The sequence below is a fragment of the Ambystoma mexicanum genome, chromosome 5q (assembly GCF_040938575.1).
Source record: "Ambystoma mexicanum isolate Mex_15411 chromosome 5q, UKY_AmexF1_1, whole genome shotgun sequence".
NCBI lineage: Eukaryota > Metazoa > Chordata > Amphibia > Caudata > Ambystomatidae > Ambystoma > Ambystoma mexicanum.
In genome coordinates this window covers 464,420,363-464,446,222 of record NC_090933.1, presented here as the reverse complement: position 1 = coordinate 464,446,222, position 25,860 = coordinate 464,420,363, and positions in this window count along the sequence as shown.

The window sequence follows — 25,860 nt, the reverse complement described above, 5'->3', positions numbered from 1 at the left end:
TACCTGTTCTCTCTAAGCTTGCTGGGGGGAAGCGGGATTGAACTGCATTGTTGATTGTTATTTCTGATACCTGTGTGCCCTCATTCCATATCTTCATATTGCATGTTGGGGGGAGTGAGTAGTAACAGGGGAAAGAGTGATTACATTGTCTTTGGTTAAATTCATATCAAGTTTATTTCTGTGTTGCATTGTTACATATCACTGCATTTCCTTGAACCGCACCAAGTATTCTCTGCTACAGTAATCCTCCTATTCCTACTCCTAATTGATTAAAGAGATTATTGATATTGTAAGATTACCCATTGCTGATCATTGTTCATATTCATAAGGGTGATATTCAAAGATTATTCATATTCATAAAAGTGTAATCTATATATTGTTCAATTTTTCAAATAAATCTTTTAATTTGCAAAACAAACCTATTTCTTGGTTTAGTGAGACCGGGAGAATTCAAAGAGAGGGGCGTTATATAAGGGTACATCATCCAGAATTAAACAAAGTTTTGATATAAAACTATATAAATAAGGGTTTCCATTGGGCATTCCATACTAGGCATTGACTTAGTTGGAGTGCTGGAGTGAAATCACTTACAACTTTGTCAAAGGTATTTAGTACCTACAGATTTGGCCAATTACTCTGAGATACTGAGTACCCACAGGAATTCTCAGTACAAGCAGAAATGGGCCATTATGCAGGGTACCCAGTACCTAAAGGAATGGGCCACTGTCTGGGGTACTTAGTACCTACTAAAATGGGTAATTGGCCGGGGTTCTTAGTACCTGCAGAAATGGGCCTTTGTTCACAGGGAATCAGTACATAAAGGAATGGGCCATTCTTTGAGCGTACTCCGAACCTACATGAATGGGCCCTTGTTCAGGGGTATTCAGTACCTATTGGCACGGGAGGTTGTCATGGGCCATTGTGAAGGGTATCTGCTACCAGCATGAATGGGCATTTGCTTAAGTCTATCAGTACCTACGCAGGAATTGGCCATTCATTTGACGTACATAGTATTTGTCATTGTGCTAGTATAATCTGTGCCTATACGTTTGGAGTAGTTAACCAATGCCCTACTCTTTAGGATGTACCTGGAGCATTCAGAGCCAAATTCACAGAAAAGCGCTAAATCCGTGCTCACAACTTTGTTCCACCAAAAATATAGCACCGACTTGCACATATAAAAGGTTTAGTGCAGTTTACTGATTCGTGGATTCCAAAACACAAATTAACCTGCAGCGCAAACAACACTGAGTTGCTCCTGGAAAAACCCACAATATGCTCCCATCAAACAAAAACGAGCACAAACACAACCTTTGTGCCTGCCTTTGCATCACCATCCAGCACCCCGGCAAAACTGCTGACGGTCCTCTGTAACGCAAGCCAGCACCCAGGCGAAACTGCGAAGCGTCCCCACAACTCAAGCAAGCACCCCTGTGAAACTATGAAGTGTCCTTTGTAACTCAAATCAGCACCCCTGCCATGATGCCTACCCCCGGGCATCAGGACCAAGCTCATCAACTCCGGGAGCAGGCATCCAGATACTTATTAAAACCCCACCAGCCCCGGCTGGGGGCTGTTTGGGTTCAGTCCTGGCGCCTTAGGCGCCAGACTCATCATGGAAATCAGTCCTGGCACCTTTGGCGCCAGGCTCATAGGCTTTACTTAGCTGATGCAGACCATGCTGCTAGTGAGTCCAAGCCAACGTGAGGTCTGGATGGGACTATTTTGCTAAAGGGACTATTTTTTACTCGGGCGTGGTTCTAGGGAACTTCTTACCTGGAACTACTTTGGAGGCTATTTAAACCATGCCCGAACAACAGCACACGCTTCGCGTTATTCTGCATCCAGCAGCGTAACGCTCACCGTGCCTGCAGTCTGCATCCAGTCTTCTGCCACGCCCGCCTCGAATGGTTCTAGGGAACTTTTTACCTGGAACTACTTTGGAGGCTAATTAAACCACGCTCGAACAACAGCACACGCTTCGCGTTATTCTGCATCCAGCAGCATAACACTCACCGTGCCTGCAGTCTGCATCCAGTCTTCTGCCATGCCCACCTCGAATCTGGAGCTCCTAAAACAAAGAGGAAAGAAAAGGACATGATTAGAAAACAAAATATTTCGAATTCCTCACCTAATTCCGGATCCATCTCGCCTCCGGACCTGGAAAGAACATCATTTCTGTATGCGTCGCATCTCCAGCTGCAGCGCCGCGCCATGCTCACTAGTCCTCGCAGCATCTTTCGATTCTGCGCTTCCTCCATCATTTCTTCGCCGAACTCCGACACCTGAGGGACAAAAGAAAACAACAAGGTGAGTCGAGAAAACCAACACCTAAAACTTTTATCACCATAGATTTACCTGGTTACCACTCGAGGCATTATTCTATAACTCTCCACATCTTCATGTGGTGCACCTGCAAAGAGAGAGAAAACAACACATTAAACATGTGCAACATTTACCGGACAGCGTTGGGTAATACAGACTCTTACCTAAGCGCCACAGCTGCCACGAGGGTATCTTCTCACGATCTTAGTTGCAAGACAAGGAAGGAAGGGGGAACAAGAGTGAATCATCGGACATATTGAACTCTATGAACTTGATACTTACTTGAACACCCCCACTGACCTCGGCCCACAACCCCAGGCAGCCCCTGCTAGTCTGTCCTCTTCCCACCACACCTGCTGACCACGGCCCACTACCCTAGGGAGCCCCCTCATGTCCTCATAGCTCTCACTACCCCACTGACATCAGCAACAAGCCCAGGCTGCCCCCTGCTAGTCTGCCCTCTACCCACCACCCCCACTGACTTTGACTCACTACCCCAGGCACCCCTTCAGGTCCTCACACCTCCCATCACCCCCACTGACCTCATCCCACTACCCCGGGCAGGCCCTTCAAGTCCTCACACCTCCCACGACCCACACTACCACAGGCAGCCCCCTCAAGACCTCACACCTTTCACCACCCCACTGACCTTGGCCCACTACCCCAGACAGCCCCTTCAAGTCCTCACACCTCCCATCACCCCCACTGACCCCCGCCCCAACCCCCACAAGTACCCTGTTACTTTGCACCCCTACCAGTCCAATGTTGAGCAACAACCTGACTCAACTCCTCTGGCCTGCCTCCATAATGAAGTACACCTGCCACATACTCTCCTCCAACATGAACAATTAGAAGCACTGCTGTTGAATCCATGTCTGTAGCTCCTTACAGAACTCCTTGATACATCACATCCAGTTTCACATCAACACGACAGCATAATGTAGCTCCAGCTACACTTTGATCACTCCATGTACTTGTGACATAGTAATGCAATGGAATGCTATGTTGCATATCATTGTACCTATGTGCCATTGCAATGGCCTCAAAGCACTGCAGGTGAATGCCTTTGTAGGACCCACGTTCTATGCTATTAGAGGTTGTTCTGAGTCATTTTGAATGTGAGTGTGCATTATAGCCAGTACAAAGGAAGGAAGGTAGGTAGGTAGGTAGGTAGGAAGGTAGGAGTGGCAAAGTTGTCCCTGCAAGTGACACAAGTAAAACAGGCTTGTGGTTGGGTGATGTGAAGGCTGTCAAAGAGTGTGCAAGTCAAGGAGACGGATAACGTGTCCAGCAAGACAGATTAATCAATTATGTGAATCTGCAGCATTAAGTGGCAGATGTGCAGTATGTGCAGGCGGCTCCAGCTAGTGTCTGCAGGTGTCAGCAGGGGAAGCCAGTGGCCAGCCATCAACCAGCAGCGACTATGTAAGGTAAGAGTGGCCCGTGTTAGGAATAGAGCCTCACTCTACTCTCAAAACATGGCCACATAGCAGACTCTCAGACTTAGGTGTGTTTTTCCTCTGTTATTCAAATTGCATTTTGAAAGTATTTAAAAATTGCATTGTGAAAACTAGGCCTTTTCCCCACTTTACAGGACTCTCAGACATAGACATGTTTTCCTCCATTATTGAAATTGCATTGGGAAAGTATTTAAAATTGCATTGTGAAACCTAGGGCTTTCTCCCACTTTACAGGACTTTCAGACTTAGGTGTGTTTTTCCTCTGTTGTTTAAATTGCATTGTGAAAGTATTTAAAATTGCACTGTGAAACCTAGGCCTTTTCCCCACTCTACAGGATTATCAGATTTACGTGTGTTTTTCCCCAGTTATCTAAATTGCATTGTGAAAGTATTTAAAATTGCATTGTGAAACTTAGGCCTTTTTCCCACTTTACAGGACTCTCAGGGCCTCATTACGAGTCCGGCGGTAACCTGCCGGTTTTTCCGGCTCGGTTACCGCCGGACTCTTATTACCATTCCGCCTCCGTGATTCCCAGAATTACCAGGGCATTACAACCCCAGTGACGCGGGAATTCCGGAGGCGGAATTCGGTAAATCCCCATTCCCATGGGGATCATGGAAACACCGGCACCATCTCGTGATGGTGCCGGTGTTTCCACGTCCGCCTGCAGGCGGGCGGTGTTAAACCGCCAGGTCAGACCTGGCGGGAATGACACCTCCGTCTGCAGGACTCGAGATCACCCGCTATGGAAACAACGGTGGCGGCGGGTTTAACGCCACTGTTATTTCCATACCGGATGACTAGCGCCTCATTACGAGTCCGGCGGTAACCTGCCGGTTTTTACGCATCGGTTACCACCGGACTCGTATAACCATTCCGCCTCCGTGATTCCCGGAATTACCGGGGCATTACAACACCGGTGACCCGGGAATTCCGGAGGCGGAATTTGGTAACTCCCCATTCCCATTGAGTCCGATAGTACTCAATGGGTATGGGGACCATGGAAACACCGACACCATCTTGTGATGGTGCCGGTGTTTCCACATCCGCCTGCAGGCGGGTGGTGTTAAATCGCCAGGTCAGACCTGGCGGAAATTACACCTCTGCCTGTAGGACTCAAGATCACCCAGTATGGAAACAACGGTGGTGGCGGGTTTAACGCCACCGTTATTTCCATACTGGGTGATTTGTAATGAGGCCCCCAAACTTAGCAGTGTTTTTCCTCAGTTAATTAAATTGCATTTTGAAGTAGTGCCATTCTGGGTTTTGCCTCCTAGCAAAGCATTCATTTAGCAAACCTTTCTACCATTATCTAAGCTCCGGTAGTCTTGTCCAGTTGTCTACTATTGTCTTGTCTCACTCTGTCATGTCTGCTTGCGCCCCTCCCTGTGTCCTTCCCTAGTGTTCTCCCCACCTCCTCCCACACCCTTCCTCTTCTCTCCTCTCCCTACCTACTCTATGGTGCTCTTTATTTCTCCTATCTTTTCTAACTGCTTCTCTATTGACTATCCTACTTTCCTCATTAAATCTAGTAGGAAGAAGTTTAAAAAGGACATCCTGGTCTCCAACCCAGGCCTCACTATCGCTGATACCTATACCAGTACTTCCTCCAGGCAAACCCTCACTGTCATCTTCTTTGTCATTCCCTGGCCAGACCTATGCACTCTACATATGGTCTCTGTGCTCTCTCCTTTCTCTTCTTCTCCCATTATTGGTGGCACCCAGTGGGAGGCCCTCCTGACCTCCTCCACCTCCTCTAAGGTCATCATTAATGGTTACTTGAATGTTACCATCTTGGCCCAAGGCCATCAAGCAAACCTTCTCCTCTTTGATAGATGCTTCCCATGCCTCATCAATTTCCTTTCTTCTCATGGTGTCACCTCTCTCCCCTCCATAGCTTCCTCACCTCCCCCTGCTGTCTCCTCCTTGGCTACCGTGCCCTCTCCTCCTTCCTCTTCTGCCCCCCCCAGGGCTTCTTCTACACCTCCACAGGGCGTACCTCTAATTTGTACCCCTCCCCGGTAGTCTTTCAAGGACGGCAACCTTCTCCATATTGCCTCTCTAAACTCTCACTGAGCTGTCAAACACTCCTCTGACATCAGCTGTCAAACACTCCTCTGACATCTGCCGCCTCCTGGAGGAACTTGACCTCAATGTCCTCGGTCTCATAGAGAGATGGTTCGCGGGCAGCTCTGTCATGCGCTTTGACACTCTCCTCCCTGATGGCTACAATATCCTCTCCATACCAAGATCCAACCGTTCCGGGGGGGGGGGGTGTGGCCCTGATCTTCCCTGAGTGGATTTGTTCCTCTGTCATTCCTACGCAGGCCTTAACATCTTCCAAATGCCTTGTCTGAAGGCTCTCTCTCTCCTGGCCATTCCCTTACTGTGGCTACCATCTATCAGCTACCGGCTCAGATCTCCTCCTTCCTCTCTGAGTGGGCAGACCTCTCCTCTTCCCTCCTGGTCTCGATCACTCAACTCCTCCTTCTAGGAGACTTTAACATCCACCTGGATGCTCCCTGTCCTCCCGCTCGACTCTTTCGCGACCTCTACAGCTCTCTCACACTCTCTATTCTCCCCTTTGGGCTGACTCACTTTGCAGGGCACACTCTGGATGTTCTCGTTTCTTAAGACCTTCCCCTTTTGATCCCTCTCACCACTCTTCTCTACTGGAGTGATCACTTTCTCCTTTCCTCCCAGCTCACCCTCTCTACCCCTCAGGCCACGTCTACTCCAGCACTGCAACCTACCTTCTCGGTTATCCGACCCATGAAGCATGTGTCAGTTGAGGCTTTCACCGACACCTTCTCACTCCACCTCCGCCTTGGCTGACTCACACCCTGACACATCCCTTTCCATGCTCCACTCTGCTATATCTGATACTCTCAATTTCATTGCCCCTGTCATGAGGATCCACTTGAAGCCCAAAGTCAAGTGCAACTCGTGGTATGACTCAGACCTCCTCACCCTTAAAGGCAAGTGCAGGGTGGCTGAGAGGAAATGGCATGCTTCCGGTATACCCTCTGACAAACTGGCCTGCTGCCTGCTCCAAAGGCAATACCTGCTCTCTGTCCACACCAAGACGAGAGCCCGCATCCAAGCCTGTGCTCTGCGGCATTTAATAGCTCGGCCGAACTCTTTCAAATCTGCAAGGAGCTGGCCAATCCTGCTGCAGTCTCTACCGCCCCTGTGACCTTCCAGGATCTCTGCACGGCCCTGGCTTCTCATTTCATCTCTAAAACTCAGGACATCCTGTCCTCTCTCTCTTCTTCTCGCTCTCCTCCCTCTACTTCCTGTTCTTCCTCTGGCCCTTCTTTGGCCACCTCTCCTCCCTCCCTCTCTGCCTTTCCCCTGTTCTCCCCAGACGAGGTTTCTAGACAAGTCCTATCTATGAAAGTCTCACCAAAACAGGTTCACCCCTGTTCCTCCAAACCATCATGGACCACATTGACACCCTGGCTCCTGCTCTGGCTGACTTCTGCAACCACTCCTTCACCACTGGAGCCTTCCCTTCCGCACTGAAGCACTCCCTTGTACACCCTCTTCTTAAGAACCCCTCTGCTGACCCTTCCTGCCCAGCAAACTATCCCCCAATCTCCATCACTCCTTTCCCAGGCAGATTCCTGGAAAAGCTGGCCATCTCCTAGCTTAATCTTCACACTGAATCTGTTGGTTGTCTCCAGACCATCAGTCTGGCATCAGAGCTGCCAGGAGCATGGAAACTGCTCTCATGAACATCTGTGAAGACCTGCTCTCCAACTTTGATTCCAACATCCCGTGTCCTCATCTTACTTGATCTCTCTTCTGCCTTTGACACGGTCAACCATGCCATCCTGTTCAACCGTCTCTGTGATAACCTGGGCATCACCAATCAGACCCTGCTTGGCTGACTTCTTTTGACCTTCTCAGGTCTAACTTGAGTTGTTCCTCTCCTCTATCTCTATCTCTATCTGTGGTGTTCCCCAGAGGTCTAACCTCTCTCCCTGGTTGTTCAATCAAAACCTGGCACTTCTTGCCCACCGCATTGCCTCTCTCTGTCCCAAAATTCAGTGCTATGCTGATGACACTCAACTCATTTTCAGGCTCCCTTCCACCACCTCTTCTCCTTCGCTCATCTCTGACTGTCTGTCTGCTATTCAGGAGTGGTTTGCTTCCAATGATCTCTGCCTTAATGCCAGTAAGACCGGGATTCTTCTCATCGGCACACCTGCTCCCTCCTTTCCTGTCACTCTCTGGCCAGCCTCTCATGGCCCTCTTCCTGCTCCCTCCTGTGAGGCTAAAAACCTTGGGATCATCTTTGACTCCACACTCTCCTTCTCTCCTCAAATCTCTGACGTCTCTAAGAAATCACACTATCAGCTGGACCTCCTCAGAGGTACGTTCCCTTCCCCCGATTCTCATCCAGACCATGGCCGAGAACGTCACGACCCAAGCACCCACAATGGTAGGAATTAGACCCGCTCACGGATGCCCTAGGCGTCAACATCCACTGTGGCCATGCCCCACACAGCCAGGGAAGCTGCCGGTCAATCAAACCATGTGGCGGAACCTCAGGTGGAGCTGACATCGACCATATGGACCAACTCGATTAGACAGCAACCACAAGTACCGCCATTGTTAGAGATGCCATGATGACATAGCCAGCGGACAATAACACACGTGCCATCACGCACATTGGTCATACCCACACCAATCCACACGAAGAACATACTCAGTGCTATGACGTAGAGGACCACTTACACTTACACATGCATCCTTGTTATTTTTTACATAGGCCAACTACCGCTCAGCAGAAACGCAAAATGCCAGAAGAGCTCGTGTACATGCTTGCAGATGCTTCCTCACCACTAAAAACCATGAAGATGTAACCCTGTACATGGACTAATGTATATGCATCTCTGCCACCCCTCGCGACACCCAACATGGACTATGTACCGCCACCCATAACCTAGCCTAGTTAGGCTGAGTCCCCAGACCGGAGCAGCTCAGACGGAGCTGCAGAGTGCTGACCATGCAGAACGAACCCTGATGAGAGCCTCACATCCAAGGCTTCAATGTTGCAAGCTACATGCCGTGCTCCCTGAGCCAAGGTTACACCTGCCACTGCTAAACGCTCCTCAGAGCCGAAATACAAATCAAATGCTCATAATTCTGCTCCAGCCACGGTCTCACAACAAGTGACCAGGCCGACCTGATGCGATGCCAAGTCCCAAGGATCAGAGAAACTCTGGGGTCCCACGTGTGGGACACAGGCTGCAACAATGAAGTGATGAATTGGACACAGACGGCGCTGAGAAAGGAGCGCTCCTGCAGCAAATAACAGACCTGTCCATTGTCCACCACTGACACACATACTTGCCAACCCTACCGATTTAGGCAGTAGGATACCGCTTTTTAAGTAGTCCTACCGCCTACTGATTTTTTGACAAAAAATACCGATTTATTTTGTAAAAAAAATTGAAAAAAATATACATCTATATTTTTTTTTACATTTTTTTTTTTTGCCCACGCCAGCTTGGGGGAGTCTTTCAAGGGCTCCCCCGAGCTGGCGTACCGGGAGAATGCGCGGCATGCAGGATTTTAATGTCAAAGGCACCCACAGTGGTGGGCTAAAGCGCCCCTCCGCCGTGGGTGCCTTTGGCAAAAGGCGCCTTTAACCCACCACCACGCCAGCTCGGGGGAATCTTTCAAGGACTTCCCCGAGCTGGCGTAGCGGGAGAAGTCGTGGCATGCAGGCTGTTAATGTCAAAGGCACCCACAGCGGTGGGCTAAAAGCTCCCCTCCGCCGCGGGTGCCTTTGGCAAAAGGTGCCATTAGCCCCCCACCACGCCAACTCGGGGGAGTCTTTCAAGGACTTCCCCGAGCTGGTGTAGCGGGAGAAGGCACGGCATGCAGGCTGTTAATGTCAAAGGCACCCACGGCGGTGGGCTAAAAGCGCCCCTCCGCCGCGGGTGCCTTTGGCAAAAGGTGCCATTAGCCCCGCACCACGCCAACTCGGGGGAGTCTTTCAAGGACTTCCCCGAGCTGGCGTAGCGGGAGAAGGTGCAGCATGCAGGCTTTTAATGTCAAAGGCACCCATGGCGGTGGGCTAAAAGCGCCCCTCCACCGCAGGTGCCTTTGGCCAAAGGCGCCATTAGCCCCCCACCACGGTTGCTCGGGGGAGTCTTTCAAGGACTTCCCCGAGCTGGCGTAGCGGGAGAAGGCGCAGCATGCAGGCCTTTGATGTAAAAGGCGCCCACGGCGGTGGGCTAAGGGCGCCCCTCTGCCGTGAGTGCCTTTCACAAAAGGCGCCATTAGCCCCCCACCACGTAAACTCTGGCGAGTCTTTCAAGGGCTCCCCCGAGCTGGCGTGATGGCAGAAGGCATGGCAGGCGCCTCATTGTCATTGAATGCACCCGCGGCGGCGGGCTCATTCAATGACAATGGGCTGCTGACACGCCCTATTCCTATCATTACCTCCTCGCCTGACTATTTTTGAAACTTTAAGATTCCTACAGATTTTTGGTCACAGAATGTTGGCATGTATGGACACATAGTCATACATTGTTTCTAATACCAGGTACACCGTGAGCTGGGAACAACGATGGTCCCAGGCTTGGGGGCTCACGGGTGGACCAATCAGGGCATGGGGGGCTAACCACTGACGGCATTACAACCCAGCCAATCACTAACCCTCTTCATGTAACTATTTTAGTATAACCAATTTTAGGGACGACCCAAGCGTACCACCTGACCTCTTCTCTACCAATAATCAACCTTCCTATACGTGTCCATACTGACCCTATCACTCACGGAGCCAACCAGAGGTGTTGTTAGGTTTTGGGGGAAGTTTCCCAGGTGACGCACAGTGTAGAGTCACACAGGCAGAAAAAGGTCCTGCAAGCCCACTGTTGCTGAGAGATTCCCGGATGACCTGTGATCTCAGAACCTATCCCTGCTGTTTCGTATAATAAACAGCAGTAACGCCTTGCTCTTGTGTGTGCCCATACTCTTTTGTTACTGCGGGAGGAGTTGGGACCTCCCCAACCCTCGAGGTCTGCGGACAGCCCTGCCGACCCCTGGGAAAGTACCCTGACAAGTTGGAGGCACTGCTGAGATTGAGAGAGAGATCAAAGCGAGGCTGCCTGCGCCAAGGTGGCCCAGCAACGCGGCCCCCTCTGCAGTTGCCCCCTTTGGAGGACTACAGGACCCTTGTGGAACTGTGAGACGACCGGACCGCGCAATCCAGAGATTGGCTGTCGGGAGCCGAATTGAGAAGTATCCCGCCCGCGGTTGGCGAGTGTTCAGACGTGGTCCAGGTGAGGGGAAGAAGGGGGGCTGATTGGGAGGGGTGCCCGCACCTGAGCGGCACTCGCAGGCGAAAGCCGATGTGAGTATGGCACACCCAACCAGCAATGTAAAGTTGTGTGGGTGGCGGGAGGCGCTGTAACAAGGGTGGCGGGTGGTTTTTGCAGTGTGATAAGAAAGATTTTTCCAATTGAGCAGCAGTTGATGTGTAAGGTACTGCGGGGACCAGCATGAGTGACGCCCCGTCTAGTAGTACAGAGTGAGCTGCGTGGGGCTTAAAGTACCCACATGTGACTGGCAAATCGCGCTGATTGGTCTTGATCGTGGACGCCTCTGTAAGGGGGGTATGGCATTCCTACGAGTTGGCGTTTTTGATCAATGAGTAGATGAGGATTCCTAGTGATTGAGTGTTTTAGCTTGGTGAATATATGACGTATCCCTGCAAGAGGTAGCTTGATTGTTTCTTGGTGCAGAAGATAGTTGGCTGGTTAAGTTCCCCCAGTGAGGGAGCGTATCACACGCGAGGCAACGCAGTGTGCACAGTCCAATTATAATAACAAAGTGATTCATGAATACTCCACTGCAGGCGCTGTGGGAAGACAGCTGTGGGGATTGTGGGGAATAACATTGTCAAACTAGCGCGCATCTTATTTCCTGTTGTAACTGTACGTACATGTATCCCAGTTGCAGTAGTTGGTGATGTCACCCATAGAGTTTGCATAGGATTACGCTGTCTTTTCTGACTTGTGATCGGGGCAGAAGCATGCGGTAAAGGAGGGGTGAAGGGGGAGAGACGGCCGTGCACGGAGAATGCTGGCGCATCTCAATAAAGAGGGGTAGCCCTGGGAGGGGGAAAAAGCGGGAGAGGGAATGGGAGAAATAAGAAGATGCTGGTGGTGGAGCAAGAGGAGAAGGGGGAGGAGTTGAAGTAAAGATTGAAGGTGTGTGGAGTAGCGGTGGCACAGGGAAGGCGGGGCGGCTCAGAAGCACGTTGCGCAGGACACAAAGCCGCAGGGGGATTCACGCGCCATGGTTCAAAGGGGGCCCTAGCTCTGGAAGAAGAGGCATAACGAAGGTGACACTGTCGTAGAAGATAAGGAGGGCGGGGGCTCAACACAACAGCACTGTAATAAAAATTGTTTTCCTTGCAGCGGAAGGTCGGAACACCCCAATTTACAGGGCCAGGTAACGGTGGTACTGAGAAAGTAAAGGTTTAAAAAGATGTCTGTGTACCGTGGGATAGGGGATGGGTATAAGCCAGCACACTAACCACACCACTCCAACACATCTGCGCTACACTAATACCGCATAGACATAAAATAGTAAAATACAGTATTGAATGGACACAAGAGACAGCCAATAAAAAAAGAATACCATGGCCGCCCAACAGCAGTTTTGATATGTACACCCAACACTCACTGCTAGCGTAGCTACATAACGCATATAAAGGAAAAAAGCTAACAAACCACCTAGACGTTTTCGACCTCTGGAAAATGTTTCAAGGGTGCGCACCTGGGGTACCCGGGATGTTCACTATGCAGGGAGTAAAGGAGGAAAAATTGAAGGAGGAGGGCAGGTGTAGCACACCCCACCTCCTCCCAGCGCAGAGGAAAGTGAGGAAGAATCAGAAGGATCATACCCAGTAGCAGAGGTAAAACAGGAAAGTGAAGGTGGGATGCCCATAAATAAAGAATTAAAGAAGGAAACAGAAGGGCAGTACCCAATAAGAGAACGGAGGGGAATGGCAAAATCACAGCTGACAGCCGCCGAAGGCTATTCAAACCCTACGTATAGCCCGCCGCCATATGCACCAGTAGACAAATATTAAAAGGGGCGGGGTGCAGGGAACACAGCAGACACACAACAAGTACAGCAGGAATGCAAACAAGATGCACTTGGACTTGGCAAATATAGGACCAGATGAATGGATAGCTGCACAGGTGTTACTGAAACTCCGGGGGAAGCTAACAGGAGAAGAGGAAGAAGCAGTCTGCAGGATAGGAAAGGAGGAGGAGGGAAATGCACAAAGAGGATGTGAGGTAAGTACTCCAGAAGACGGGAGGATGACGAGGGCAGAAGAGGCGGTGTTAGAGGGAAAACTAGTGGAACTGAGAGAGGCATGGAGTGTATTGATCAGGCAAATAGAGCAGGAGGAACGGGAGGAACAGGAAAGGAAGACGGGAGGTAAGGGTGATAGAGCGGGATTAAACCAACAAGAGATAGAGAAGAAAAAGAGGGAGGAAGACCACCTGAGGCGGATTGCCGAAAGGGTAGCACGCATGGAGCAACAGAAACTAAGGAGGAAAGAAGAAGAACGAGAAGAAAATGACAGGGAGATGACGCTATGGAAAAGGAAGATTATAGCAGAAAGCGCACGTAAGTATGAGGAAGGGAGAATACTAGAGAGCTTGCTGGAGAAGGAGGGCAGGGTCTGGAGTGACAAGGATAGAGATGCCAGGGCACTAAAACAGGTAAGTGACATGATAATGTACGAGCTTTGCAGGGCAAGAACGGAAATAAAGGATGAAGGGAATAAACAAAGGAATCGAGGACCAAGAGGCTCAAGCAAGGCACAGGAGGACAAGACACCTGCGAGTAACATGAAGGAAGTGACGATGGCACAAGCACAGGGAGGTGCAAAAAGCTCAGGTGAGTACACGGACATAGGGCTTCATTCCGAGATTGGTGGTAGTCATGGCGCTATTTGCGCCATGACTGCCACCAATAACAGGTCCGGCACCGGTCTTGTTCAATGGGGACTTACAGGTGTAGTCCGACCCTGGCGGGACCGGTAAGTCCCCATTGAACATGCCATTCCCCATTCCCATTTGATCCCCCATAGGGCTCAATGGGAATGGGGAGGGTGCTAAAAACAGGCTCGCGACTTGCAAGCCCGTTATTAGCGCCCTGGTGCCTTAGCGGGACCCGTAAGGGACGTGTGGTCAGACCACACGTTCCTTACGGTCCCCACCAAGGGACCTTGGAATAGGGCAGTAAGGATTTGCCGGCACCGGTCTCCTTACCGGTGCCCGGTACCCCTTACCACCCACCTTGTAATGACCCCCATAGATTTAGAATCAGTAATGGTAGGGGGGGCGAACATAACTACAAGGTTGGCATTCTCGGACGGGTATTGCAGTGAGGAAGAAGAAGGATCTTGTGAAGGACAAAGTGATGGAAGCGGAGAAGGGCTAAGCAAACTATACATAACACGCAAAGGCTGCGTGTCGTCATGGGAGTGCAAGACGCAGGAAGAGTGAGAGGTAGGAAGGGTGAATAAGAGCCAACAAAGAGAGAGGACACAAAGACCACTAACACCACCACCACAACACACGCCATATGTTAATAGGCTTAGGGACCTCCCAGGACGTAGAATGGAGTTGTCGACAACACCACATAACAAGGACCAGACAGACAAGCGAAGGGGACATATGGCCAGAGGAGTGAATAAACCTACACAGCACCTTAATGATTTTATTGAAGAATTTTCTGATATGGAAGAGGATAGCGAATACAGACATATCACACCAGACACGCGCACACATGGGAAGGTGAGAGAGTACACAAAAATGCTATTACTAGAGAAAGGGGGAGCAACGCCACAATATGTTCCATGGAAGCACGCAGATAAGGAAAACATTAAATGCAGGTTACCGTCATTGACCGGAGGGGCCGGGAAATTGATATATGAAATGGAGAAACAAACTGCTGGACTAAAGCTAGCAGTGGGCGATGTAAACGGGTTGTTAATTTCCATATTGGGTGACGCAGCAGATGACATTTGGAAGAGGGCGGGATTCCCAGGGGTGACCATTAACGACACATCACATGATGGAGCACCATTTGCAAATTGCAGACACGCATTATGGCAGGCACTGAGAATACAATACCCAGACACTGCAGACATAGGAGCAATAATATCACGCAAAATGCGTGAAAATGAAGATCCTGTTAACTACATCCAGGAAATTCAGGAGAAGTGGCGCTTGGAAACGCGGGAACCGTGGGAAAAAACGCTAGCGATTTTTAACCACATACAGATACAGGGCCTCCCAGAGCCAGTACAAAGACAGTTAAAGAAAATAGTAGGAATGGAAGCAAAGGCATGGCCAGAAATACAGCTAACAATAGTTCACCATTGCAGGTTATGGCAGGAAAAAATGAAACAAAAAGAAGAGGATAGAAAGGCAGAGGAGGCAAAGCTGGTCCAAAAGAAATTGTCTAAATATGCCATGAAAGGGGCGCTAATAACAGGCCCCGCACAAGTGATATAAGCACCGGATACAAGCAACAGCCACAGCAACCAGTAGCACAACAACACCAAGCGCAGATGACAACACAGTGTCACCACCAGCCCCATATACAACACAAAACACATATGCTCCTCCGATGGGGGGTGGATACACTCAAATGTTAAATGGCTATACAAAAACTATAGGGGAAGAGGCGGAGTAGCAAGAGGGCGGGGATTTGGACCAGTAGCACCACAGCAAGAGGGAGGGTCCCGAGGATACAACCAATATGGGCATCAGGGATAATTAGACAGCACCGGAGGATATCCATGGCAAGCCCGGGAGCCACCAACAGGCTGGACATGCGGGCTAGTAGGACATGTATCACGCACATGCAGGGCAAGACCGGCACAAGCAGGATGGGGAGAGCAAGGGCAACAGGGTTACAATGGGGGACAACAGTACTATCAACAATCACCACAACAACAGGTGACAATGACACAAACAGGACAACAACAAATGCCACCACAGCAGCAACAACCTGCATACATTAAACCCCCTATACCACAAGTGCAACATAAACCAGCAAAGCAGTAAGCACAACAGCAAATGACAACGGCACAACAACAACACATCCAGACAGTGCAACAGCTCACACAATTACAGGACAGTAAGCAATCACCTGCAGATGTACCAATGCAACAAACACAATTGGGGAGGTTGACAATATTGGGTCACAATCTATACACCAGGAACGGACAATCACTATACCCCCAATAGGACAGCCCACAGATGTCTTTGTTGTGTTCCATCCTGTCAGTAACACCTAACCCTGCGGAGGAACAACGCATAAAGTTTGCAATAGGTGACAAAACATTTTCCTTCTTAGTTGACACAGGAGCCACTAGGTCTTGCATAAGGGAAGTTCAACTTGTCAGGCGATGCCATGCACACTCAAGGATTCTCTGGGGCTAGAGGGCTTGTTCCTTTTACTGATAACATCTCCTTAACTGTTGGAGAACACGACTTATCTTTACCCTTGTTATATTCAAAACAATCACCAGTAAATATACTTGGGAGAGACATTATGAGCAGACTGAACATGACTATTTCCTTCACTGACAAAGGAATAGTGTGCTCAACACCAGGCATAAACATGCTTACAGCACGACACATACTCTAGGCTTACTGTGGCAAGAAAGTGGTAAGGGCAGAACCAGTGGACGGGGACCTTTTCCAATATGGCACAGACATGCAATAGCGTGGTTACCAGGAATCGAGGGCAAGGTGTGGAGAAGATCCGCAGCATATCATTTTAGGCCAGAGACACCCACTAGTGAGGAGGAAGGGGCAATAATATCAGTGGACGTCAAAAGTATTGTGGCAACACAAGACTACATTGCAGTCCACACCCAGGATGGGGAAGGGAAGGCATGGAGAACAGTAATAGCTTCGGCAGAAGGATGCAGGCTAACACAGGTGTCAGATGAGGAACTGTTTTCAGACAGGGAAGGAGATGGTGAGATTGTGTTTGAGATGAGCGTATACATTTGGCTAAAAGTAACATTCAAGGATATAGCCCAAAAAATGGAGATGCCACTTGAAGCGCCTTCCCCTACCCAAGTACCATTCTATGAGGAAGACTTAGCAGCAGTACCCGCCTCTTTATGGACTACTAGTCCCTATGATGTGGGTTCCATAAAAAGCATTGGAGGAGTACAAGTAAAGCTCAAGAAAGGTGCAATGCTGCCCAGGGTGAAGCAGTAACCACTATCAAAGGAAGCAGATGAGGGGATATACGACACCATATCTGCCCTAGTGGATAGAGGAATATTAGTACCATCAGAGACACCATGCAACACGGCAGTGTACCCTGTGCGCAAGGCGAAGGGAGGGTCATGGCGTTTCATACAGGATTTAAGGCCTCTCAACAACATTGTGGAAGCTGAATACCCTATAGCAGCTAACCCAGCCACGATACTATGTGGGATTCCAGCAGAGGCATCACAGTTCACTGTGATTAACCTAAAAAACATGTTTTTCTCAATCCCACTGCACCCTGATTCACAAGATTTAACAAGTTTTACATACTGCAACACAAAATGGAAACACACCAAACTACCCTAGGGGTACTGTGAGTCACCGTCCATCTTTAACAGAGTGATACAAATGGATCTAGGAAACATAGAGATGGAAAGCACGGTGCTACAGTATGTAGGTGATCTCATCATCTGTAGCACCACTGAAGAAAAGTGCAGGGGGGATTCAGTAAAAATGCTCACAGTACTAGCTGAGAATGGGTACATGGTTGACAAGGAGAAACTGCAATACTGCCAAGAACAAGTACTTTACATTGGGCAGATCATTTCACAGAAAGGAAGGAACATTGCACCGCAAAGGGCACAAGCAATAATAAATACACCACAGCCACAGACAGTGAGAGAACTGCAGCAATTCCTCGGCCTATGCAACTACTGCAGGGCATGGGTCTTTGATTACAGCTCATACATAGCACCGCTGCTAGAGGCCCTCAGAGAGGCACAGAAGGGGGAAAGGAAGTTGGGGTGGACAAGAGAGATGACTGAGGCATTCAATTAACTAAAACACACTGCACCAGTACTAGCCACCCCCAACTATGAAAAAGAATTCCACATTTACTCACACTCTGATACTGCAGTAATTAAAGCAGTGCTAACTCAAAAGACAAGCATGGGACATAAACCAATGGCATTTTACAGTGGCCATTTGGATCCGGTAATGATGGGACATTTCCCGTGCGAACAGAGCGTAGTCGCTGCAGCATTTGCAGTGGATAAATCATCCTCAATAACCATGGGATGCCCCACCATACTTTATGTGGAGCATGCCCTCTTTGCAATATTGATAAAACCTAAGTCAATTTTGACCACCCAAAGAGCAACAGTGTACGAAATAATATTGGCCAGACCAGACTTGAAAATAGAGAGATGCAGTAATGTCAATCCAGCACGATTTATAGCAGAGGAAGTAGAAAGTGGAGAGTACTCACATGACTGCACAGAAGCAATTGAAAATTACTAAGGCACTAGGAAAGTTAAGAAAATGTTCTAGAGGGGGGGAGGGTATGTACATTGATGGGTCATCGACTATTGACCAAGGTGATGGAATAAGAAGAACGGGAGCAGCAGTGGTGCAGCTAAGAGAGGACTGGACTTATGTTCCAGTAAGATGTGTCAAATTTCCCCAGCACTACTCAGCCCAAGCAGCAGAACTAGTAGCCCTTATCCTGGCCCTAGAAGAAGGAAATGACAAAAGAGTAACAATATACTCGGACGGTGCATATGTTTATTCCACAGTACACTCAGGATTAATAAAATGGGAAAGAAGAGGATTTAGGAGAGCTGATGGTACTCCAGTGCAACATGGTCTTCTACTGGCCAAGCTAATTAAAGTAATTAATTACCCAGAAGAGGTAGCACTTGTGAAGTGTCATGCACACTCCAATGGTGATGACCCAGTATCAAGAGGTAAGGAAACAGCTGATGCTCATGCCAAATATGCTGTATACTTTGGCGAGACATGGACTCTCCCAGAAAAAGAAAAAGAAAAGGGGGGTAAGACAAATGTTGATGAAGGATGGGTACACACACATTCCAGGGACACAGATCATGGAATTGCAGGCAGCAGCACCAATGGCAGAGAAGGAACTGTGGGTAAAATGAGGATGTACCATGTCCCCCACAGATGCATTATGGCAACAGAATAATACAGGAAATGTTGTGATGCCCCTGGCCCTATTGAAAATAGCTCTGACCCAATTACACCATCCCACGCAGACAGGGAAAGAGATAATTGCAGCACGAATAAAGGAATCATGGTTTTGCCCCTAGCTAAACTCACATGTTGCAAATTTCATTAGCAACTGCCTCATATGCCAGCAAATTACGGCCGGTCACAGGCTGCAGGTGATCAAAGGTACTATACCCTGGCCTGAAGGACCCTTTCTACACCTTCATATTGACTACGTTAACATGATCAATGTATGGCAAGGCAACAGATACATGATTGTAGTGGTATGCCCATACTCAAGGTGGATCGAGGCTGGTCCATGCTCCCAAGCTGACGCATTCAGAGCAGCCAAGTTCTTGGTAAGGGAAGTGTTCCCGAGGTGGGGAGTATGCGAAGTGCTGCGGTCAGATAATGGCTCCCACTTCGCCAATGAACTGTTTCAACATGTAACTACACTCTTGGGAATAAAACATAAGTTTGCATGTGCGTACCACCCCCAAGCAAATGGCGTCTGCAAATGCCTCAATGGCCTCCTAAAAGAAGAAAAAGCAAACAACCAAGAAAGGTTGTCTGTACTGCCTTCCTTTGGCTTTGTTTGAATTGAGGAACAGACCAGGGTCAGACCGCCACCTCATACCCCACGAGGCGGTGACCGGAAATCAGATGCATCTACCACTCACACCACCGTCAAGGGCCACAACTGACTGCCAAGCAACCAGTACTGTTTTTGGTGATAATGCACGAATATGTCTCTTCCTTGGTTACTAGTGCCGCTTTTATCTCTCAACAGATCAAACGGACACAGGGCGGGTCGAAGAACCATCAGCAAGGAGAAGCAACCAACGAGGAGCAGGAACAGACTGCACAGTGGACAGTGAAAGAGGGAGACCAGGTTCTCCTGAGGAATTTACGCAGGACTTGGAATAATCCTAGATTTACAGGTCCACACCTGGTGGACAAAAAAGCCCCCAGAGCAGTGAAGCTCAGGGGCAAGGACGTGTGGACGCACATCCACGAAATCAAGCCCTACAAAGCACAGCCCCACCCTCTCCTCAGCAAAAGGGCCAACACTTCAGCAACACCAACTGACAACGACAACAACACAGTGCAAGATCAAAACACCCCAAAAGATACCAACAGTCAGCGCCCCATAGGCCACCCCATGATCACTAGGTCCCAGCAAAGTAAACAAACTTAGCGTGAATTAACACTCCGTAGCCACCCGTTAATAAAGAACATCATCAAAACTATTTGCAATATACACCACACTGTGTAAACACGTGCATGCTCTCTTCTCTTTTGTCTCGCACATGCAGGTATTGCACATTGTTATTGTATTTACAACATAAAGGCAAAGTGCATACAGATTTGAAACATACGTCACTGCCCAGGGGTAAATGCTGCCCGCAGACGATAACACCCCAGAAGCACTGTCACACCAGTTTTGCATACATTATAAAAAGGACAAAATATTTAAAAAGAAGAAGAGTATGTGTATATTATAACACATTCCTTATGATAATATCTCAATCATTTCCACATCTCCACGAAATACTACCGGCCCTAAGAGATAGGACGGTAAGGAAAGCGTTGAAAGAGCTTTTCGCCTGGGCATTGAATGATTACCTAATGCGCAGGGCTTGAATAAACATACTAACAACAATAACGCATATTTTGAGAGATTTCCAGGTGGACACCTATATCATCTAAAGTAACGTAGCTGCAGGACCGCCGCACAGGTAAGAGTGAGAATGCCAGTGGTATTAGCAACTGTAATTAAAATGTTGGGGATATTTTTCACCACTGGTCTGATTACTGCCGCTGTCTGAAAGGCATACTATGCTTTCTATGTGGCTGCAGCTCCCACTACTAATATCTCCTCCACCATGCCTAAATGGAGCATTGTGTCAGGTTGTACAACTAGCACGGGAAAAAACATACAGAGGGATAAACGTAGTGTGTCTATCGATATACAAGGGGTGGACACATATCTCACAGAATCCGCACACGTCTCTAACAACATGTGGTATAAACACATGTCTAAAATTGGTAAGGACACGACAACGGACAACTGCTATGTGTGTTCATTGATTCCATACGCCATGAGTGCCTCAAGAACATTCGTGGCAACTGAAGTACCCGCAACAACTACTGAATGCCGGCTATATCTAGCATTGTTCCAGGCACGAGGAAGATTTCAAGGGAAAAGGGCGACATTGCGATGGAAATCAAGATCGACGTACCCCTATGAAGATAACTTCATCAAAACGCTTCCAATGTATGACGACTCGTGGCAACAGACAAAAGGATCAAGTACATAGCAGAAGGACCCGACAAAGGAGAGACAGAAAAGGTTACACTGGATTACCTAGCATGCAAATGGTATGCAAAGGTAGTTGCAGGTGAACCAGGATGCTGGGAAAGACCACTGATACTAATATACGGCAAGGTATACATGAAAGATGGATGGGTGGATGGAGTTGTAGGAAGTAATATACTGACTTCGGCAAAGTCACCAGTGACGAAGGTGCAAGAGGAAAACGACAAATGCTATAAGGAATGGACGAAGAGTGCAGAACTGGTGACATGGTTAGATAAAGAGGAGGAACCCATATCAATACTTCCACTCACAGCACCAACACTGTGTTACCAGCATGACAGAGAAGTAGACATTGGGACAAATGAAGGATGCAAGAGAACGATAAAGCTCCCTGAGGGGGATGCAGGAACAGCCGTATTGATGGACCACTATTGGGCCTGTGGAGTAAAGGCATACAGCAGCCTGCCACCAATGTGGGATGGAGTATGCACTATGGTACACATCAACGTACCATCACTAGTGGTACCACAAAAGCACATCAACCTGGAAAACTTTCCTAAAATGGATAAGGGAAGAAAAGGTCACTGAAGATGGTAGGAACCAAGCACCGGAACGATACTACACACTTATCCAGAGTAGGAAGACAAGGAGAACCTCTGACAGGAAACTACCTGTGGGGAAAATCGGAAACAGCCCGGAGTGATATTGCACCAGCACACAGACTATTTAGCAGAGCCGCAATGTTCTTCTCCTCCATCATACATCCAGGAGTGCAAGCATACGCAAATGCAAAATGTTTGCAAATAACTAGATGGGAGCTGATGCTGACAATCAACTCCAAGGTGAATGGATTCAATGCCATAAAAGAAGAATTGAGAGTGATTAGAATGGTAGCCTTACAAAACAGATATGTACTAGAACTCTTGACAGCCATGGAAGGAGGAGTTTGCACTAAGATCGGAAGTTCATGCTGCACATTTATTCCTGCAAACGACGATGATTTTGGGAATGGCTGCCATAACGGGGATGAAGGTATGGAAGACCAGATAAGACCAGATCTAAGCGTACAGCTGAGGAAATGATAGGCATGCACGTCCTCATGCCAGCCGAAGATGATAAGAACGCAGACATTATCATCAAGGAACGTGAATAGCTGCGCCAGAATCCAAGGTACCTGAAAAGCTACATTGGGAAATGGGTATGTTGCAAACCCGGTGGTGGATGTGTTTATTTGTATTGGTTCTTTGAAGATCATGGGGACAGATACGGACACTTGGCAGGAATAACGAGAGTATGGTGAGTGAGAGGAGACAAGAGAGTGGATAATTTTGGGGCACTGAAGAGTGAAAATGGGGTGTTCCCTTCCCCCGATTCTCATCCAGACCATGGCCTAGAACGTCACGACCTAAGCACCCACCATGGGAGGAATTTGACCCGCTCACGGATGCCCCAGGCATCAACATCCACTGTGACCACGCCCCACACAGCCAGGGAAGCAGCCTATCAATCAAACCACATGCTGGAACCTCAGGTCGAGCTGACATCGACCATATGGACCAACTCGATTAGACAGCAACCACAAGTACCGCCATTGTTAGAGATGCCACGACGACATAGCCAGCGGACAATAACACACGTGCCACCACGCACATTGATCTTACCCACACCAATCCACTTGAAGAACATACTCAGTGCTATGACGTAGAGGACAACTTACACTCACACATGCATCATTGTTATTTTTTACATAGGCCAACTACCGCCCAGAAGAAATGCAAGACACCAGAAGAGCTTGTGTACATACTTGCTGATGCTTCCTCGCCACTAAAAACCATGAAGATGTAACCCTGTATAAAGACTAATGTGTATGAGTCTCTGCCGCCCCTCGTGACCCCCATAACATGGACTATGTACTGCCACCCATAAGCTAGACCAAGGTAGGCCGCAAACCAGAGTCCCCAGACCGGAGCAGCTCAGACAGAGCTGCAGACTGCTGACCACGCAGAACGAACCCTGATGAGAGCCTCACAGCCAAGGCAGCAATGTTGCAAGCTACAAGCCCTGCTCCCTGAGCCAAGGTTACACCTGCCGCTGCTAAACGCTCCTCAGAGCTGAAATACAAATCAAATGCTCATAATTCTGCTCCAGCCAAAGTCTCACAACATGTGACCAGGCCGACCTGATGCGATGCCAAGTCCCAAGGACCAAGGAAAACCTGGGGTCCCACATTTGGGACACAGGCTGCAACAATGAAGTGACAAATTGAACACAGACGGTGCTGAGAAAGGAGCGCTCCTGCAGAAAATAGCAGACCTGTCCATTGTCCACCACTGGCACATAGTCATATATTGTTTCTAACACCAGGTACACCGTGAGCTGGGAACAATGATGGCCCCAGGCTTGGGGGCTCACGGGTGGACCAATCAGGGCACGGGGGCTAACCACTGATGGCATCACAACCCAGCCCATCACTAACCCTATCCATGTAACTTATTTAGTGTAACCAATTTTAGGGATGACCCAAGCATACCACCTGACCTCTTCTCTACCAATATAAATCAACCTTCCTATACGTGTCTATACTGACCCTATCACTCGGGAAGCCAACCCGACGTGGCGTTCGATTTTGGGGGAAGTTTCCCAGGTGACGCACGGTGTGGTGTCACGCAGGCAGAAAAAGGGCCTGCGAGCCAACTCTTGCTGAGAGATTCCCAGATGACCTGTGATCCCAGAACCTATCCCTGCCATTTTGTATAATGGACAGCAGTAACGCCGATCCCCGGGAAAGCACCCAGACACTTCCTTTCCTTTCCTTCCCCCAGAAGCTCAATGTCTCCAGAGCTCTGGTTCTCTCTAGGCTGGACTACTGCAACAGCCTCTTTCTAAATCTGCCTGCCTCTACTCTCTACCCTCTGCAACTCATCCAAAACAGGACTGTGAGACTTGCCCTTGGCCTCAAACCCAGGGATCGTATCTCTCCAGGATTTTAAATCTCTGCACTGGCGGCAAGGATTAAGTTCAAAACCCTCTGCATTGTCCACAAGGCCTTCTGGGGCCTCAATACCTTCAACTCTCTCTTCCTAAATATCTTCCTTCTCAAGCTCTTCACTCATCTGTCTCATACTCCCTCAGGGTCAGTCGCTTCTCCAAGTAACAGGTTTGTGGTACATCTCTTTCTATCGCTGGGGCCTCCCTCTGGCACAGCCTCCCTGCCTCTCTGTAACTTGATGAGAACCATCTCCGGGTCTGGAAGCACAAGACCTTCCTCTTTGCTTCTGCTTTCTCTACTCCTCTGCCCTGCTTACCTCCTGGCTGACCCTGAAACTTCACTGGTTCCCTGGCTACACTCTGATCTTGGGCCCAGTTTCCCTCCCCACCAGTTACACACCTGCGCTGCCCCCCTGACAACCCTTGCACTCAGGGACTGTTTCTGTATCCCTACAGCCCCCTACCAGGACTTGACACCTGAAGTCTGCACCTACCCTTGCACTTGCCACCAGCTGGCCGCACTTTTTATTTATTTAGTGTCTTATTTATTTTACAGTTATCCTATGTACTGCACGGCCCCCTCCCTTTTCCCCCGCACTTCTCCCCTTGCCCCCTCCCCTGCACTTTCACAATCTCAATGTCACCTGGCCTAGTAAGATCGTTGTCTCTGTCTTCCCTCTGTTCCCCCTCCCTTGCCTCATCTCGCCAAGAAAAATTTGTGTATAGGTGCGTTTTAAATGCCATACATATCATTTAATGATTTCAGAGTTGGTAGTCGGTGAATGCAGATGTGTGCGGGTGGGTGGCTATGCTTTGGGAGAGATACAGCTACCGAATATTGAGCGCACAAGTGATGAGTGTAGTCAACACATCCACAATGAGGCCACATCCCTCCTCAACACCTACAGTGATAAATACCCATACCAGTGAATGAAATGTGGTCACATCCACATTGTCAACCAAGTGCCAAAGGAACACCTAAAATTCAGTAGACCAGAAAGGAACTCAAAGTACAGTGAACTCAACCTCTAGTAACGAATGTGCAGAGGTTCATGAGCTGTCACCAGATGAAACACACAACTAAACCATGTGGCTCATATAGCAATACACATGAACAAGTCAGTATCCATCCCCAATGAGAGACCCCATATACCATCACGATACATCTCACACATCAACACAATCATCCCTGGATGCACACCATTGCACACACAACAAGAAATATCACTCCCACAACACAAACACCAAACACACAGTGCCTGTTCACAAGGAATGGAGTCATATAAACAGCCATTGCCACCGCCAGCAATCTGATGGCCCCACTCCTACATGTGAAACACATGTGCACATGTTCAAATGAATCCAAATAATTCCACCATGTCAAGCATGTATAACACACAACATCACCAAACACACATGAACACATGAAGAAAAGGAGTAGATACTCAACCACAGCATGAACAACACATCCACACC